Source organism: Canis lupus, chromosome 30, assembly GCF_011100685.1.
Source record: "Canis lupus familiaris isolate Mischka breed German Shepherd chromosome 30, alternate assembly UU_Cfam_GSD_1.0, whole genome shotgun sequence".
NCBI lineage: Eukaryota > Metazoa > Chordata > Mammalia > Carnivora > Canidae > Canis > Canis lupus.
The window spans coordinates 23,675,511-23,682,345 of record NC_049251.1 but is presented as its reverse complement, the minus strand read 5'-3'; the positions used below and the strand labels follow the sequence as shown (position 1 = coordinate 23,682,345).

Below are 6,835 nucleotides of genomic sequence, written 5' to 3'. Positions count from 1 at the left end.
TTACAGTTTTACTAAGATATAATTGATATCTGATTAATCGTACGTATTTTCAATGTACACTTGATAAGATTTGACATGTGTGCACCTGTAAAACAATAACTACAATTAGGGTATTGAAAATATTTTGTTTTTCTTTTTCCTGAATAAATTAAAACAAATTTCTAACATGCTACTAAAGAAAGTGTGTATGTATGTGTATATATATGAGTTCAGCTGCTTTGGATTATGGTAAATGTATCTAAAAAATATCAGGTGGAAAAGATCTTTTGAACTTCAAAAAAGATTATTAATTATAAATTATATATTTTACATTCTTTTCAAATCATTTCCACATTAACTCAAAGGTGTCTTTCATTATAATTATATCATTTTATAGCTTACAAAAGTTTTGGCATATATTACTGTATTTCTTCTGGTGTGATCTTATTCTCACTGAAGCCTTTAGTGTTAATTATCATCATTTCTATTTTGAAACTAAAGGAAATAAAAGGACTTCTTGGTTAGGGCCACATGATTAATACCGCCAACGATTTTCGGTAACTGATTCCTAGCTCCATGTTCTCTGTAGCATACCATGTAATCATTTATGGGTAAGAAAGAAAGGTGTAAAAAACTCAAACAATTTTGAAGAAATCTTCAAACAGCCTTGACATTTATTTTTTAAATGAAGATTTATTTCACCCCAGTACACCGTCATTTTTGCACCAAATGTGACTAAATGAACTTCGGCATTAATGAATTCTCTTAGAACCTTGTGTTACTTTTGATGCATTGCCAATGAGTCTAGAAGGTGAAAGACCCCAATAAAATCCAGACAGTTTCAATTTGCTTTATTTTTCTTAGGGGAGATTTAAGACTTTTGTACCAAACTCCTTCCTTCCTTCCTTTTTTTCTTATTGTTGAAAATAGAAGTTGTGAATAATATGGTATGACCAATCACCACCGGGTGTCTTCTTACATGCCACTGCAGTATATTCTAGTTAACCTAGAAAGCCCATTCCCTTTAGGGTAAATGAGAGGATGTCTATCTTTTGAAACGGAGGCAAACTAAGAACAGCAAAGAAAGTTCAACCCTGAGAGTAATAGGATCATAAGATTTCAAAATTGCAAGATAAGTTAATAGATCCTAATTTATAATTCTAATGAATATCCTAATAAATTAATAATCCTAATAAATTAATCCTAATCCTAATAAATTAGAAAATATAGCAAGCTGGAAAGGGCCTTTGTGATCATCTAGTCCATCCTGCTGATCTTCCAGAGCATGTCGCTGAGGTCCTGACAGAGGAGATGATCTCTCCGAAGGTGCCCAGCTGGTTAGGTAGCTGCAGAGCCAGCCTGAACACAAAAAACTTCTAACTCCTGGACATCTTCCCACTGGACCAGTGGGTCTCTGTCTTCCTTCAAGAATGGAGAACCCTTTTGAAAGGGTTTTGAAAGTCAAAACCATTTCACAGACACTCATATCACTCTTGTTTGGTAATGACTGGTTGAGAAAAGATATAAAGAGATAAAGGAACTATGAATTCATTAATAATTTTAAGTTCTTTTATATGCTTCTATCTCCTCCTACAACCAGAAAATTTAAAAAGCTGAGAGTCTCCAGGTGGAGGTGGGAATCTACTCATGCCTCTGCTTGATGATGCATTTTTACCACTGCAGCTAGACTCTACTGGTCTGGAAGTTTCACGACCCAGTAGAGAAATACTTCCAACGAGGACCATGATGTAAGCCCCGTGGAACCAGATCTGCCACCAGGTGGTTAGATAAATGTTAGGGGGTACAGGACATTGGCCAAACAGATTGGTGTTGATTATCCAGGAAGTTGCTACTATAAAGTAGGACATAGGGAACTATAAAAGGTAGCAGAAAACTATGGCTCTCGTGTAGGCAGGTGCACCAAGTACACAGTCATTTCCTCACCTCTTCCTTGCTTGTGTTGTTTGGAGGAAGGTAATCTGCCATGACCAAAGAATCACATTTGGTCTAAGTCCGTTATGACATTTCTCTCTCTTTTTTTTGCTAGATATTTGGTTTCACAGCCTCCAACATAGCTAGGAGTGGTCATGTGATGGGGTTCTGGCCAAGAAGACAGAAGGAGCAGCCTGCTGGACGCTCCTAGAAAAGCTTTGGCTTTGCTGATTAAAAGTCAAGACGCAGCCGGTGTCTATTCCTCTCTAGTCCTCCTGCCTTGCACACGGCCAGGACGCCCACGGTGGCATCTTGTGATCAGGAGGGAGAGGGTGAGAGTGGAATGGACTTAGGTCCCCTGGATTCCTGACATCATTGCTAGACCAACATCAGAAATTGCTTTCTACATCTTGTTATATGAGAAAAACAAATCCCTGTTTATTTAAGCCACTATTCGTTGGATTTTCTATTATTTGCAGCCAAAGACTTCCTGATAGCAAAAGTTAGATTCAACTCCATTGAGCAAAAATCAAAGGTAATATGGAAGGAGGGAGGAGAAGAGCCACTAATGTTAGTTACAGCCTTGGAACTAACTCTAGAATTAAGGGCATGGTATCTCTCATTTTTTTCAGGTTTATTTTCCCCTCCTTGTTAAAATATCTGAAAATTGGATAATTATACCATATCCCCCTCCATTTTCTTTTTAAATGGTAGATGTTATTAATTTAGTTATTGCTAGCCTAAGAATGCTCTGTTTTTCCTTCATATTTACTAGGTGTGTTGGTGATTGTTACATTCACCATTTGCCCTTTGTTTGCAGAAGGATAAGGAATAACCCCTAGAAAAGGTTGCAGAGGGAACATGAAAGGAATGAGTATCAGCAGCAGATTGTGGCCTTCATGCTGAGAAACCACTTTGTAAGGGGCCGCCCCACATGGCCGCTGCACACTCTGCCTATTGGACGTGAGTCTTTGGTTGTCTCCTCGCTGGGAGAGAGAAGTTCTGTGCAGCAGTGTTTGTGATTAGGATCCATTAGCTTGGTGCTGAGAAGGTAGAAAGGCAGGTGTAGATGTGCTGTCCGGGGTCTGCTGTGCTCCAAATTCTTGCGTAGCTGAAACTCTTGGCCCACAGTAGCCTCTTCTGAGACAAAGCCCTTGCTGGCCTTTGCATGGGGACAAATGGTGATTGGGCCATGGGGAGATCACCTGACTCCAGGTCAATCTATCCTCACACTGACCTTAACATGGCCTAGGATGAAAAAAAATGACCTGAATCAATATGTTTTCTTTCTGGGAAATCTGAAGTGAAGGTACAGGAAAAAAAAAAAAAAGTGCCATTTGGGAGTAGAAGAGATTGGGAGGAAGCGACTGAATCACATTAATGTCTGGGTACTGGTAGATCCAGAACAATTCTTGTTCCTGTCTTCAGGAGGCTGTGATGGTTCCTGTTCCTGGATGTGCATGTGTGATGGTTAGTTTTATGTCAACCTGGCTAGGCTATTATTTGATCAAATACTAATAAAAGTTTTGTTATGAAGACATTTTGTAGATGTGATCAACATCTACAATCTGTTGACTTTTAAATTAAGAGGATTCTTCTCAATAATGTGAGTGGTCCTCATCCAATCAGTTGAAGACATTAAAAACAAAAGCTGAAGTTTCCTGGAGAAGAAATTCTGCTCCAAGACTTCAGCATCAATTCATACCTCTACTGTCTCTATTTCTCTGGAGAATCTTGACTGATATACCGGGAGAATCGGCCTCCTTCGTCACTCAATGACATCGCTACCAAAGAGCCCTTCCCCCGACTTTCTTCCTTAAAATCAAAAGAACCAAGGACAATAAATTTCACAGTGTCTGGTATGTTTGTGAAATAGTGATTCACAGTAATGGTCATTCAGTTTATGTAAATGCCTGATGGACACGTGGATTCTCAGATTCTCAAAATACTTTCAGTCTCTGGAAATTGGGACTAGGCTGATCTGCTCTTGCTTACCTATAGGATTTCATTAGCTGCCTGGGCCCTGCACACCAGAAGAGTAGGAGGTGGATACAATGTCCAGAGAAGCAGTCCTGTTCTTCCAGGATTATTTAGTGAAACTTGCTTGACCTTGTATTGTTGACCTGTTAAGAGGATGAGCAGCCCAACCCATGGTAGAGCAGTTAGGGGACTCTACAATATGTGGGGTTCCCAAAGATACTCCCATTCTGAATTTTCCCTTTTACTCCTGCCACTTATGGGAGATGCTTTCTCCGTTGGAGACATGTCTACTGCCCTTCTTCTCTAAACCTTAAACTCCACCCTTCACCATACTCTGCTCTGGTCTGTAATTACCTGTTCTGCTCAGATCAAGCCTTAAGTGCATAGGGCTTACTCACTGATTTTTATGTAACCATCAAATACAGAAAAAAATGATAACTGGTGGCAGGCTGGCAGGCTGAGGGCGGAGAGACAGGACAGGGCATGGGATGTTGCCCTGGCTGAGAATAAAGCACCAGGCTCCAGAATCCTTCTGGTAGAGGAACAGAAGTAGATGTTGGGGTGGGGGGAGGGGTGGGGGAATGGAGGGAGGAAGCAAGAGCTATCAGGAAAGGAGGGCCCAGGAAGACAAATTTCTTCTCTTTCATTTCCTCTTTGGGCTTCCAGGAGGCCAGAGCATAGTTTTATGCTCTATTACAATATCCAGATTGATTAGGGTAGCCTTTTTCCCCCTCATAGCTCCTATGAATATTTTTAAAAGAATATTTTATTAGTTGTTTTAAGAAACAAATGCATTGAGAGACTTGCCATTTCATAGGGGAAATAAGACAACCTAGAATAGTGGAAAGCATCCAGATTTTAGAGTTGGACTCATTTGTATTTGAAATGACTGCTGCTGGCTGTGTGACATTGGACAAATTATTTAACCTCTCTGAACTTCTGTTTCTTCAGCTATAAAATTGTGAGAATAATAACAGCTAGAAGGAAATGTATTAGGAATTGTGGAGAATATATGCAGAGTGCTTCAAATGGTATCTGGAAGATCTGCCACCTACCCAGCGCTCTAATAATAGCCAACCTATGGTAAGTCTTTCTCGTACTCCAGGTAACGCACTAAATACATTACCTTATTCGTATAGAACCAGGTCCTCCTAGCTTCCATTCCCACTGCCACCATCTCTGTCAACCCCTTGCCCAGTGGCCTTTCTTTTTTTTTTTTTTAATTTTTATTTATTTATGATAGTCACAGAGAGAGAGAGAGAGGCAGAGACATAGGCAGAGGGAGAAGCAGGCTCCATGCACGGGGAGCCCGACGTGGGATTCGATCCCGGGTCTCCAGGATCGTGCCCTGGGCCAAAGGCAGGCGCTAAACTGCTGTGCCACCCAGGGATCCCCCCAGTGGCCTTTTTTTTTTTTAATTTTTATTTATTAATGATAGTCACAGAGAGAGAAAGAGAGGCAGAGACATAGGCAGAGGGAGAAGCAGGCCCCATGCCCCGGGAGCCCGACGTGGGATTCGATCCCAGGTCTCCAGGATCGCGCCCTGGGCCAAAGGCAGGCGCCAAACCACTGTGCCACCCAGAGATCCCCCCAGTGGCCTTTCTAAAGAACCTCTGTGAGGGAAGCAGAATGAAGCCCTAGCCCCTCTCCTTAGGAACTAAGGCCTCACCTGGGATTTACAAAGGCAACCACAGGAGGCCAGGCGTGTCTAGGCAACAGAACCAGGCTTAGATGGTGATCCAGAGACAGGCACGGGGCTGGTGGGGAAGCCAGGTCATGTCTTGGGGGGTTCCACATGAATAGGTGAGGTTGTTTTATGAATCAATGCCCATGGCTGGTTGGGGTCCTCAGAAAACTCAGCATATCACCTTCACATTTCTAAGTACATGTGAAGGGACTTCTCCCTGACTTCTGGGCTTGGGAGCACTATGAGTGGACAAAGCAGAGCCGTGAAACCCTATAAAGCACAGGGTAGGGAGCACTGAGGAGAAGGACATCAGGCTCAACCCTGCAGGGCAATGTTTGGTTACCTTTGGGGGTTAGGAGAGCTCAGGCCAGAAGCACTGAATGAAGGACTAAGTTGGTTCAAACCCAGGGCCAGAACTAGCCAGGGAGGGAGAGTTGTTACCATGTTGGTCCAGAGAAGTCAGGTGCTTGGTTGCCAAGGAACATCTGTGTTGGAATTTTATACACAGGCCCAACAAAGCCAAATTCCTTAAAAGCAGCTTCTTTCTGACCAGATGGCTTCAGCATCCTTGACAGAAGGGGTGTGTGTGTGTGGAGGTGGGTGGCATTCTCAGTCTGGGCCTCCCCGTCTTTTTTTAGGATTTTGTCCCTTAGTGACTCTTCCCCAGTTAAATTGTAGCTTGTGCTTTTCTTAAGCACTTAACTAGCAAGGAGAAAGCATGGGCTTTCAGCAAGGGTCTTCTGTGTTGGAGATGAGTTAGGATCACTTAAGTGGCAGCATCCTGCGATGACTCTCCCTTCCAAATATCCATGCATATGGAGTGATGGATATATGAAATCCATAAGTAATTCCCAGGCCTAGTTTAAGCCAGAACTTTCCTTCTCTGAGCACTGACTTGTTGCCACACAGTGCTGATCCAAAATATATCGGGCTTATTCAGTGACTGAGAATTTTCAATGTTAGCACTAAAACAGACTCTCATTTGACAGGAAGAAACCGAGGCTCAGATTTGGGGGAGTGAATTGCTCAAGGACATCCAGATGGTGACTGGTGAGATGACATCTCTCTTGCCCAACGTCCATTTCTCTGGGAAGTTAAAACCTGATAAAGTGTTCTAACATGTGAACTAAGAGAGAGGAAGCTTTTCGGGGTGAGAGCCCTGGAACACCCACAGAGGAGAGGTTCTGATCAAGAGGGTCCACCAGTACTGCAGGGGAGACTTGATAAAAGACTCCACTCCAACCAACTAAATTAGAA

General features: G+C 42.4%; 1 long non-coding RNA gene across 1 annotated transcript; it reads right to left on the bottom strand.

Moving 5' to 3' along the window:
• Nucleotides 1–687: 687 nt before the first annotated feature.
• On the bottom strand, nt 688–6,049 carry LOC111093362. The gene is made up of 3 exons (XR_005381362.1): nt 5,922–6,049; nt 3,907–4,034; nt 688–3,159 (listed from the first exon to the last, which is right to left on the bottom strand). It is a non-coding gene; the product is annotated as an uncharacterized LOC111093362 (long non-coding RNA).
• Between the last annotated feature and the right edge of the window lie 786 nt (nt 6,050–6,835).